This window comes from Octopus bimaculoides, chromosome 7 (assembly GCF_046866305.1).
Source record: "Octopus bimaculoides isolate indiv1 chromosome 7, ASM4686630v1, whole genome shotgun sequence".
NCBI lineage: Eukaryota > Metazoa > Mollusca > Cephalopoda > Octopoda > Octopodidae > Octopus > Octopus bimaculoides.
In genome coordinates, this window is record NC_142934.1 from 82,434,971 (window position 1) to 82,449,093 (window position 14,123).

General features: G+C 37.3%; 1 protein-coding gene across 1 annotated transcript in view; it reads right to left on the reverse strand.

Moving 5' to 3' along the window:
• LOC106871930 (transcription elongation factor A N-terminal and central domain-containing protein 2) overlaps window positions 1-14,123 on the reverse strand; it is a 160,180-nt gene that overhangs the window by 40,943 nt on the left and 105,114 nt on the right. The window lies entirely within an intron of this gene.

A 14,123-nucleotide genomic window follows, 5' to 3' on the forward strand; every position in this document is an offset into this window, starting at 1 on the left:
AATGAAGTAAAAAAAAACAGAAAAATAATCCAGAATCCTTGGTTGGTACCAGATCAATCCCAATGGTAGTCATGGAATGTGAAGGTGGGTGTGTGGGCCATGTTTGTAATGCTGTGTGAACAGGGACAGTTTTTTCTATGAAGGCCTTTTTTAGTTTATCCACTGATATAGTGTCTTTACAACCATTGAGGTCTATAGTGAGAAATTAATCCATGCATGAAAGAAAACAGAAAGGACTAGCATACGGTGCTGTTAACGGAGGTTTAGCAATATCATTGCGCAAAAAAATGTGAGTCCAAGAAGTAAAGCTTCCTTCAAGGTAGAGCTAGAAATGCAATTATCAAGTAGGTAAGAGGTTTTAAACAGGAGCGATATATTCAAAATTGGTAAAGCTAAAAATTGTCGAGGATAACTTAAGTTTATTATTGTTACTGAATATATTAGTGTTATTTAAATTCTGAATAGTTTTGCTGCCGTTTGTTTATGTAGTTTGAGAGACGCGAGTAAAATTAATAACAGAGAAACAAAAACAAAACTTTGGAAACGGCAATGCCACCATAACTTACATGGAAACCATGAGCTTGCTTTCAAGGGAGAGAATCAGAGAAAGACTTGAAAGTTGACGTAAGATCGTAATACTTCATGTAAAGTACAGTAAATATAAAAAATAATCCAGAATCCTTGTCCAGTACTGGATCGATCCCAAAATCTAATCAGTTTGTGCCAGTCATGAGGCTAAACATCCCTGAAAGTTTCATCCGAATCCATTACACAGTTCTTGAAATATTTTGTCCATGGACAAACAAACAGATAAACAAACATGACTGAAAAACAATAATGGTTTCTTTTCACACTGGAAATAGGTAATAATGGTATATAGTGATATATATATATATATATATATATATAAACTAAACTCTGCTTGCAAAGACCTGTTGGGGCAAGTGAAATCGAAATTGAACCATACTTGATGACTGGTCACCGCACCAGTGGACCACTAACAGCACTGTCGAGCGTGTTCATTGCCAGAGCAGCTGTCTGGCTTCTGTGCTAGTGGCCTGTAAATAGCACCATTAGAGCGTAATCGTTACCAACGTTGCCTTCTAGAACTTGTGCTGGTGGCATGGTAGAAAACCATTCAAGCAAGGTCGTTGCCAGTGCCGCTGGACTGGCTCCTGTGCAGGTGGCACATAAAAAACACCATTTTGAGCGTGGCCGTTGCTAGTACCGTGTGACTGGCCCTCATGCCGGTGGCACATAAAAGCATCCACTACACTTTCGGAGTGGTTGGCGTTAGGAAGGGCATCCAGCTATAGAAACTCTGCCAGATCAGATTGGAGCCTGGTGCAGCCTTCTAGCTTGCCAGTCTTCAGTCAAATCGTCCAACCCATGCTAGCATGGAAAGCAGACGTTAAACGATGATGATGATGTGTATATATATATATACATATATCTGTATCTATCTTACATATACACATACCCACATGCATACAGAGTAAAACAACATGTCGCAAAATGTATCAACTTGCAATGTCTCCACTCAAACCTTCTCATCAGTTACTAGCATTAAAAATTTTGCATTAAATATAATTACTCTCACCCAGAATTACTACTGTGAGAGAATTTAATTACATTGTTGATACTGGGTTTCATCTTGGGATCAATAATTGCTGATGTTCTGAAATTAAATTTACTATACAAGCTAAATTGAGAAACAATATTTAACCCTTTTGTAATCATATTTCTAACAAATATATACAGATATGTATTTCAATTAATTTTCAAAATAATCAGGAATTTAAATTGAATTAAGTAAAACAACAGTTACTTTTGTTTCTCCTTCTTTTTTATATTTATTATTATATTCAAGCTGAGATTTAGAATGCAACTTAACAAAAGGCTTTTATATTAAATGACAGAAAGTCTACGTATGGACATACTGTGCTATAATTAACCCAAAACTGATATTGTAACTAAGGCCCGCATTTAAATATGAATACTTTAATAGACACATGATGGAATATTGGTTTAAAATCTGGGATATACCACTACTAGACACAGGCATACTGCATTCTACACAGAATGTGCAGTCTGAGGATCCAGTGAGCTGTAAGCCTGAGTTGAGTGCCAAAGTTGACATTGGACTTGTTGCAACCCTACAACTCACTGGATCCTGCCAAACTGTTCAACCCAAGGCAGCATAAGATATAGATGTTAAATGATGATGATACAATGACAATGATGATGACAATGACAATGATGATGATGATGATGATGATGACTGATTGTCATGCCAGTTAAGATCAATAACTGCATTGATCTCATGAATTTTGGAGGGTCTGCAAAGGCCACGAATACACTCTCTACTGCCAGACCTCCAAAATTATAATAACAACAACAGCATTACAGTGCTAATGACTTTTACCCAATCCTTCCTCCCAGAATGTCATCCCTCTGAAATTTTCTCTTTTCCCTCGATTTTGCTGCTGTCATCACCCAGTAAATGTTCAAATGGAATTTCAAACTCATTGATCCCACCCCAGAAGATGAAAACAAAACAAAACAAAAATACCCACTGGACACTAAGAATTCTTTGTATTTTTACAGTAACTTTCAAACTTACTGTCAATGCTATTCATCTCTTCTACAATTCTGGTTCAAAACATCTACTTTATGCTTTGTTTTTCCTTTTCAGACACCACCACCAACACCACCCAGGGTGGGGGTACAAACACAGACACACAAATATATACATACACACACACACACACACACACATATACATATACATACGACAGGCTTCTTTCAGTTTCCATCTACCAAATCTACTCACAAGGCTTTGGTTGGCCCGAGGCTATAGTAGAAGACACTTGCCCAAGGTGCCACACAGTGGGACTGACCCCAAAACCATGTGGTTGTTAAGCAAGCTACTTACCACACAGCCACTCTTGTGCCTATCCACACAGTCACTCCTGTCCCTATCCACACAGCCACTCCTGTCCCTATCCACACAGCCACTCCTGTCCCTATCCACACAGCCACTCCTGTGCTTCTGTATGTACATGTGCCTTTGTGTTAGCATGTCCCCACTCCTCTTGGCAACTGGTGTTAGTTTGTTAATGTCCCCACAACTTAGCAGTTCAATGAACAAAACCAATAGAATAAGCAACAGACTTTTTTTTTAACAGAAAAGTACTGGGGGTAATTTATTTGATTAAACCTTTCAAGGCAGTGTCTGCTCTTGACTGCAGCCCAAGGAGTGAAACAAGCAAAAGATAAGCATGATATATAAACAAAACAAGCAACAGTTTCCTATACTTTTTACTTCAGCCTTTTTGCTCCCATATTTCTGTTGAAATATACCACCTTTGTTTCAATTAATTTTGAATTTAATGAAGAATTTGGTAGCATAATTTTGTCATAATTAAGCTGATAATGTGGAACATGAATTAATATCAAATTTTTATGAAAGGTTTTAATTAAAAAAAAAAGGAAGTTTATATTAGAGAGCCAGGGGTGGTCCCAGGTGGGTTGATATCAAACAGCTCCTTAAAACAGTTCCTCTTTTCCTGTTTTTCTATACTTTCAATGAGATGTGCACCAGTGAATTTTTTATTTGATCTCCAGGGCACCACAAAGTCAAAAATATTGAGGACTACAGGTACTGCTGTTTTTAGCAGCATGAGCAGACATAAAGTTTCACTCACAAGATTAAGTATTTATGAGTTACACTCATGACTCATTAGTTATCCACCCTTCAACCTTATTTAGTTTTTACAGCCGCTACCTGCCTCCACACCTCTCCAATTCCCTCATCTCCCACAGCCCATACAATCTTGTAACCACACCTTGCTCTTCACTATTTATCTCTGCAATTCCTATTGATTATTCTCACCACCACCACCACCACCACCACCATCACTGTCATCATCACCATCATCATCGTCGTTTAACTTTCCATGCTGGCATGGGTTAGATGGTTTGACTCAGGACTGGCAAGCCAGGAGGCTGCACTAGGCTCTAATCTGATCTGGCAAGGTTTCTACAGCTGGATGCCTTTCCTAATGCCAACCACTCCAAGAGCGTAGTGAGCACTTTTTATGTGCCACCGGCATGGATGCCAATCAGGCAGCACTGGCACTGACCACGCTCAAATGGTGCTTTCTATGTGCCACAGGCATGGGAGCCAGTCAGGCATCACCTTTCATCTAAATATGAGTAGCCATGTAGTGCTTCTATAAGAACTTGTCTGATCCTCCTTCTCATACTTTAACCCCACATTCCCTAGTTTAACCCTTTACCATTTAAACTGGCCATATCCAGTCTAAATATTCCACCTGTTTTATGTTCAAACTGACCAGATCCGGCTTCATCCATCAACCCTACAACGTCATCATCAAAATAATATGTCATAATGCAGGATGAAATTCAAAAGTGTTTATAAATATGAATTACAATTGATAGAGAAATCTGAATGCTAAGGAGTTAAAGTTACCCTCTTCTTCATGGTTCATAGTCTTGCTAACCGCATGTGGACCTCAGCAGAGCAAGTTGCATGAGGAAAGCACTCAGTACACTCTGTAAAGTGGTGTGCAACTCGTACCAGGACAATTACCCCGCTAGGACAATTCCTCCCTATAGGACAATTCTCCCTGATGACAACTACCCCCTTGGACAATTTCCTCCCTTGGTTAATTATCTCCTCTCCAATATATTAAGTTTTAAATCATCATCTGTTGTCTTAGGGGTAGGGGGTTATTGTCCATGGGGGGTAAATGTCCTAGACTCAGGCAATTGGTTGTAGAAACCATGCCAAAGCAGACATTGGGGCATAATGCTGTCCTTGGACCCATTGGATCCTGTCAAAATATCCAACCCAGGCTAGTATGAAACATAGATGTTAAATGTTGCTCCTGCTGCTGCTGCTGCTGCTGCTGCTGCTGATGATGATGATGATTTAGTGACTTAATATTTCTGGAAATAGATAAGGATGGGCTTCAAGATTTATTCCATAAATACCTGAATAATTGCAGACTCTCTTTAGAACTCACAATGGAGTCTTGCTTCATTAACACAGTTAATAAATATTCCTGCTTCAAAATCTGAAATACTTCAACTTCATTCACCTTCAGAAAGTTCTCTCACTTGTAAAGAAAAATTCAGTAGATTTCTTTGTCTGTTCCTCCCCACAATAATTTTCTCCAAGTTTTCTCACTTTTTCATTTTATGCTAATTATTCCATTATATAACTCAATAGTTATTTAGTAAGAGGTGACAGCAGGAGATCTGATCAAATATTTACAATAGGCTATCTTTTAATTCTCAATCCAGATAATATTTCTTAGTGTTTTATCTGCAGAAACTTCTACAATGGAAATGATGCTATCCATTCATTTATAGACTTCTTTTGGCATCCACAATCTCCTGCTGTTAACAACTTGCATCTTCTTCTTCTGATACATATATATATCAGTCTCTAATCTTTTATATAGTGAAATATATTCTTGAACCGGAATAGATTCTGTATTCTTGGCCACCATTTTATCGTATTTCCTGACTAGTATTTAATCAATTTAGCTTTCCATTTCAACCAAAATAGTAGGTTGCTAGATCTTATTGCTCCATGAAAGGTTATGTTAAATATGATCACTAATATTTTCTATTTCTCAGCTCTCATAGGCCTTTATCACCTCCCAACAGCTATGTTAACAACAACTATGACACACCAATACAGTCATGGCATTTATGAGTTGTTGCTGTCGGTGGTAGTGGCAGTGGTGTTGTTAAGTCTCATGTCAGCCTTGATTTGAGCAGACTCATAACCAAAGATATTCCAGCCTTTACTATACCATCATCATCACCCTTATTTAACATCTGCTTTCCATGCTGGCATGGGTTGGATGGTTTGATGGGCACTGGAAAGCAGAAGAGCTGCACAAGGCTCTTATTGTCTGTTTTGGCAGGGTTTCTATGGCTGAATGCCCTTCCTAATGTCAATCACTTTACAGACAGTACTGGGTGCTTTTTATATGGCACCAGCACAGGTACTTTTTATGTGGCAGTGGCACAAGTGGTTTTTACGTGGTACCTGCAGATGTGTGCCTTTTCTCTTTTAAAGTGACAGGGTACGAGTTTAGAGAGATTTGACTGCTATGTCTAGCAGGTCCAGCACCTACACAAAGGCTCACTTGTTGGTATGAATATTTATGACTTTTTGTCAGTAATGGAAATGAGTTTCTAGAAGTAGGAAACGCAAAATTTGAAAATTTATTGTATAAATGTCTGAGACATTTAATCAAATATGCAAAGGTGTCGTATACGGATAGTGAGACAGCAGTGAAAGTCTGTAGCCAAGCAGAATCAACCAGAAAACTTGTTAACAACATAAAGAGACTACAGGTTAAGTTCACTGGACTCCATGAGAAAAGGAATCCTTGAATACTTGATGGTAACTTGGAAATTGAAAGGAAGACGCTGGGGAAAACAAAGAGAAGAGATTCAATGGATGGCCTTAGAAGCATGCTACAAAAAGGCAGTTAATAACATGCTAAGTTATATGTGAGAAAGGAAGAGGTGGATCAATAATGCCTGTAGGCATGGCACAACGAAGAAGAGGGGAGTGGGGAGGAAGAGTGGAGAGGGGAAGAAGAGAGGGTGGAGGAAAGAAGAAAAGGGGAGAAGAGAGGAGGGATGAGGACACAAATCTTGCAAATTCAAGATTCGTGTTTCAAGATGGATTCTAAAACTAAAACAGAAATCCAAAAGGACAAGTAAAATTAACAGATGTAATTAATTAGTAGGAATTCAAGAGAGCATAATGGACATTTCTCTTATTAGAAAAAATTAAATAATAATAATAACAATAGCAAAATGGTAATCACATACATCTATCAATTATTCCCTATTTACACTGAACTCTCTAGTTTTATGAGATACAAGGCATCCCATTCATGTTGGGGGCCACTATAAATCCACTTAGCTGTGAATTGGGTAGTGAATGAGGACACTTAAGCTTATCAAGGACATGGTAATATCTCTTGTACTAGGCCAGGGGTTGAGAGACTGTGCAACATCTTTAGTGCTGGTATCACAAAAAATGCATCCTATACACTCAATAAAGTGGTTGGTGCTAGGAAGGACTTTTAGTCAAAGAAAACAATCTAAAGTTAAATATACAAGTGAGATGTAGTCATCTGACCTATCTAGCAGTGCAGTAACTCATTATAAGAACTGACCAGTCCAACTCATGTCAGCATGGAAAACAAACATAAAACAATGATAACAAGTGCACCCAGAGAGCACAAACCTCTGCCAATGCAACACCAATGACCTCTCAACAATTAACCAGAGATAATTTTTAAAACAAAATTTTTTTAATAAAATAAAATCGACTGCTCTTACAAACGAGAATGCTAAAAATGAACCCGGTCCTTAATTCATTGACCCCCAAAAGGATGAAAGGCAAAGTTGACCTCGGTTGAACTTGAACTCAGAACATAAAGACAGATGAAATGCCACTAAGCATTCTGTCCAGCATGCTGACAGTTCAGCTTGCAGCCTTATAGCAGTATTTAACAAGCCTTTCTATGAAAGGCACAAGGCCTGAAATTTGGTAGGAGGCAACTAGTCGAACACATTAACCCCAGTGTTTCACTGGTACTTAATTTATCGACCCTGAAAGGATGGAAGCAAAGTCGACTTTGCCAGAATTTGAACTCAGAATGTAGCGCCAGATGAAATACCGCTAAGCATTTCGCCCAGTGCGCTAACGATTCAGCCAGAACACCACAGTATTTAATAATCCTTTCTATTAAAAGTACAAGGCCTGAAATTTGGGGGAGGGGGCTAGTTGATTCCATCGACCCCAAGGCATAACTTGTACTAATCTAATTGACACTGAAAGGCTGAAAGGCAAAGTTGACCCCAGTGGAATTTGAACTCAGAATGTAGAGGTAGATGAAATACCACTAAGTATTTCACTCGGTGTGCTAACAATTTAGCCAGCTCACTGCAGTATTTAATAATAACTTACAGAATGTGTTTCAACAGCAGTTTAGTTGTATATTGCCTATAGAGAGATACCAGTGATATCAGCATGAGAAATAATAAAATAAACAGGAAGATTTCATCATTTTCTAAGAATACTAATTAAAGCCATATGTGTGAAAACAGCACTTGAGAAAAACTCTACCAGCAAATTTGTATATAAATGCATTAACCTAGTTTATAGATATGAGGAGACAAAATCAGAGCCAACAGCATGTCAGAGTAGCAACCAACGTGTCAAGATATTCATGTACTATCACCATCATTGAAATTGTCCATGATTAAAACATTTAAATTCTAAATAGCCCAGAAGAACTGACTGCAAACAAGTATGACACAAAAATCTACAGCTCACTGTGCTAACCAAGGAGAGAACCTTCTTAATAGCCATTCAAACTGCTAGATATAGCAGCTAAACACACACACACACACACAAATCACAAATGCACATCATGTAGAATAAAATAAATCTGAAATATATTGTCCAGCATAACACAAAAACATTGATAACCAAACCCAGGCATATACATACACATTATTTTTATTTTTTTATTTATTTATGTGTTTCAGCCAAGTGGCTGCGGTCATGCTGGTGCACCACCATATGTAAATACAAATAGAAAGAATATATGAGAAGAATCTTACTACAAGAACTGAGGGACCAACAGTAAACATGCAGTAAATGCTGAGGGGAAAGAGATGCTTGATGGGGATGTAGTCACTGATAAGGTCAGAGACTAATTAACAGAAAAATCAATTAACCAACAGATCAACTGATTAATTAGCTAAATGATTAGGGACAAAATTGAACTGAAACATAGCTAGTGCATGTTTTTATTGGCAGTAAGACCCTCCCAAAATACATTAATATTGCTTCCTAACCACATGGGTTCATGTTCATTCCCACTGTGTGGCACCTTGGGCAAGTGTTTCTATAGTCCCAGACTAATCAAAGCCTTGTGAGTTGAATTGGTAGGTAGAAACTGAAAGAAGCCCACCATGTGTTTGTAGTGTGTGTGTTACTGTTTCCTTGCCTTAACATCACATGACAGTTATAAATGAGTGTCATTGTGATGCTAGAGGTGTTCTTTGTTTCCAATCTTCTGTGAAAATATGCCTGGTCAAAGGGAAATATCACCTTACTCGGAAACAGGTGAGGATTGGTGATAGGAAGGCAATCCAGATGTAGAAAATCCACTTCAATAAACTCCATCCAACCCATGGAAGCAAGGAAAAGTGTATGTTAAAACAATGATGAGACGATGAAAGTACTCTACTTTATGTACTGAGTTCATTTTCTCTTATTTATACCATAAAACTTATGTGTGTGTGCGTGCGTGCGTGTGTGTGTTTAAATATCACAGTGTAGTTTCAATTTCTGTTTAAAGCCATCTCCTATTTCACTTATACTGCTAATGCTCTTAGGAAAAGTATGATTGACATACTTCTGATTTACCTCTACTGAAATTCAGGCACTTTTGTTCCAAGCACAAAGAAATTAGTTTTAATCTGAAGCAGATTCGAACAATTGTTTAAACAGATATCCACTTAAAGAGATGAATTTTTATGGTAAATGGATTGTTTCCTCATTAGAAGCTATTATATATATACATGACTATTTATTACTCGAGTTTTAAATATAATTACTTTTCAAGTAGAACAAAGTGAAAATAGTGAAATTAGCTGCTTGTGTTGTCACAAGGTGTTCTAAACGTTACCAATGACATGAGAATCCTTATTGTCTAACTACAAATATTTGTAGTCATCTCACTAGCAATCAAACCAGGAATATTTTTGTCAAGAAAATCAATACTTATGTCAACAATACAGAAACAATCATCGGAAATGTTTTTGAAATTCAATTTACCTTAATTATCCAAATTTATCAAATATATTCTAGATGCAGACGTAGCTGTGTGGGTAAGAAACTTGCTTCCTGACCATGTGGTGTCGGGTTCAGTCCCACTGTGCCTCAACTTGAGCAAGTGTCTTCTATTATAGCCTATGGCCAACCAAAACCTTGCAAGTGGATTTTGCAGATAGAAACTAAAAGAAGTCTAAGGCGGCGAGCTGGCAGAAATGTTAGCACACCAGGCGAAATGCTTAGTGGTATTTCGTCTGCTGTTATGTTCAAATTCCGCCAAAGTCAACTTTGCCTTTCATCCTTTCGGGGTCAATAAATTAAGTACCAGTTACGCACTGGGGTCGATGTAATTGACTTATTCCCTTTGTCTGTCCTTGTTTTTCCCCTCTATGTTTAGCCCCTTGTGGGCAGTAAAGAAATAAGAAACTAAAAGAAGTCTGTCATATGTGAGTGAGCAAGCGAGCATTGCATGCATACATGTGTGTACACACATGTATATTTGCAAGCACTTTTGTCTTGGCATCACATGTTGGCTGTAAACAAGCATCACCATCATACAGAGATGTTGTTTACTTCTAGTCTTTCATGAAATACATAATGTAATAATAATAATATTGAAATTATTGTGTATAGTGCTCAGGTGCACTACAACTCATCAAAGGTGCATGTACAGTACACAGAATTATGTACAAAAATCAGGAAAGTGAACAGTGTATGAGTCATGATATACATATGTGCATGCGTATTGAGGAGTGGGGGATATTAGGTATAGTGTTGGTGAATTTCAGGAAGCATGGAGGTTTGGGAAATATTAGCTTGCTTGGAAACAGGTGAGGATTGGTGAAAGGAAGGGCATCCAGCTGTAGGAAAAAATCTTACTTAAATTCCAATCGATTGAGGAAGTATAACAATATATCAAAACTATAGAAGCCGGTTATTTGGATTTTGTTGCCAGATTAATATTTATGGCAAGAGCAGAATTGATAAATGAAAGAGATTTAATTGCAAAAAATTTAAAAAAGAGAAAAAACTCAAAGAATTTCACGTTTTTAATAGGATTCTTAAAACTAACTTTCTAAATGTTATTAATTGATACATCATCATCATTATTATTTTAACGTCCACTTTTCCTTGCTCACATGGGTTGGACGGAATTTAATTTGTCAAGGTGGATTTCCTAAGGCTGGATACATTTCCTGTCACCAACTTACTCCCTTTTCTCAAGCAAGCAAATATTTTTCCATGGCCAGACATGTTTGCATAGAAAATTGACTTGCAGGACAGTAACACTTGATTACAGCTACCACATGATGTCAAGGCAAGGAAACACTAGCACACACACACACACATACATACACACACAATGCATGCATGCACAAGCACATAAATGCGCATGTACACACGACAGGCTTCTTTCACGATATTGAAATATGGAAGGCATAAGTTAATTTTTCATCTCAATCTCTAAACTTCTTAATAAAAACTGTCTTGCCCTTCATCCTGGATGTCCTGCTAAACAAAAATTTCTTCTGTTTTTTAGGTAATCAATGTCTTTTCTATGAGTTCGAAGCTACTTTTAGACACATTAAATTTTATCTGATATTTATAACTGTTTTTCTATTTTCAACAAGGGTCAGCTGTGATGCTCTGTCTCCATCTATTTCAGTTAGCTTACTTCAAAATCTGTAATCATTCATCTTCTTCAAGGTGCTTTTGTTATAAGATTTTATCTGGAAAATTTTTTTGTAATATGCTATAAAAGAATTTCTGAAACGTTATTGTTTTCTAAATCAATTTTAGTTAAACAACTCCATGTTGTGTGTATTTTTGTCTTCGTTCTGTATAAAGCTATGTTATACCCATCTCACAATGCTGTAAATGTATTCATCATTCTTCGTAACAGCACATTTTTATAATTTAAGATTTGATTTCATAGAAAATAATAAATAATTCATTTTCTGTTTAGCTTCAAGTATATTCGAAGACTGTGTCCACCTAGATATCAACAACTGCCTATATGTATGTGCACACATTTACTCACACGAACATGCTGAAAAATAGAGAGAGCAGCAAAAGACAAAGAGATGAACACATGCATATACATATACATATATAAATATTTTAGAAGTTTGCCTCCGTAATCAAATAAAAGATTAACTACATTTAGAGGAAATACTTTCAAATAATTTACATCAGACCTACAAAGACCCCTACTATGCAAATCAATTTAAAATAAATACCATATATTCACATACATACAAGAATATGTCCAAGAAACATTACTAGAAATAACAAAAAAAAATAAAACCAAATAAGTTATTAAATATTGCTCAACTTCATAGTTGAAAAACAAAATGAAAAGCATTATTAAATTTATGACAAAATGTCGTAGGTAACAAATGAAAGTTGTAAAGTGTTAATGTAATGCAAATACATTTTCTGTTCTTCTAATTATTAGAAAATTAAACAATAAAATCTAAAGACATATTGATTTTAAAACTATAATTGTCAAAAACAATTTAATAAACTAGTTGTATATAAAACAACATCTAAATTAATCTCCTCAAAGAAAACTGATGGTACAATGTCAATGAACTGATGTTTACAATATTTCTTTCAGGTCAAAGTATAGACTATTAATAATTTTTCTTGGCAAAAATACATTTTATTTTTTCTAAAGACATTTAAAAAAAATTCTCAAAGTTATCTATTCGTGTAAATTTTAAAGAGGCTGGAATTCTAATGAATGGGTGTCCCAGTGGAACAGATTCTTGCAATGAGATTATCCTCATCATCATCAGCAGCAGCACCACCACCACCACCATCAGCACAAGCAGCAGCAGCAGCACCACCACCACCACCATCCACCACCACCACCACCACCACCGTTTTCGTGCTATCGTCCTTTTCCTGCTTGTTATGTTTTGATGATTTCCGTTTGTTGTGTCTCTTACCTAACTGACTCCTGTGCAGGTGGCACATAAAAAGGACTATCCGAACGTGATCGATGCCAGGCCCACCTGAGTAGCTCCTGTGCCAGTGGCACGTAAAAAGCTCCTACTACGCTCTCGGAGTGGTTGGCGTTAGGAAGGGCATCCAGCTGTAGAAACAGTGCCAGACCAGATTGGAGCCTGGTGCAGCCACTGGATCTCCAGACTTAAGTCAAACTGTCCAACCCATGGCAGCGTGGAAAACAGATGTTAAACAATGATGATGATATATATACAAATATATATATATATATATTTCATCATTTTCATCATCATCATCATCATCATCATCATTTAATGTCTACCTTCCATGCATGCATGGGTTGGACAGTTTGATAGGAGCCGGCCAGGTAGAAGATTATCCACCAAGCTACTGTGTCTGTTTTGGCATGGTGCTTACAGCTGGATGCTCTTCCTAGCACCAACCACTCTGCAGAGTGGACTGAGTGCTTTTTATGTGGCACCAGCACAAGTGAGGTTAGTTTACAGCTGGATACCCTTCCAATTCTGTATGTGTGTGTTTGTGTGTGTGTGTGTGTGTGTGTGTGTGCGTGCGTGCGTGTGTTACTGTCTCCTGCTTTGACATTGTTCAATGGCTGTGAATGAGTATCAGTGTCATGTAAATGTTGTCATTCTTTTCTAATCCATGTAAACCTGTCAAATCATAGGGAAATATTATCATACTTGGAGACAGGTGAGTGCTGGAGACAGGACGGGCATCAAGCCATGGAAAATCTGCTTCAACAAATTCTATCTGACCATGGAAAAGAGGACATTAAAATGACAATGATGATGATGAAGATGATGATGACTTGTGTTTCAACTGAGGAACAGGCTTGATTTCTGTAACAAACACTCTTTTACTCTCTCTCTTTTACTCTTTTACTTGTTTCAGTCATTTGACTGTGGCCATACTGGAGCACCGCCTTTAGTTGAGAAAATCGACCTCAGGACTTATTCTTTGTAAGCCTAGTACTTATTCTATTGGTCTCTTTTTGCCGAACTGCTAAGTTACGGGGACGTAAACACACCAGCATCGGTTGTCAAGTGATGTTGGGGGGACAAACACAGACACACAAATATACATACATATATATATATATATATATATTTAAAATTATAATACAGGGTATCTAAGAGATACCGCCACGCTGAAAAATAGCAGTCAAATTCTGACTCTAAAACCACAATAAATGTCCACATAGCACAAGGAGCGAAGACGA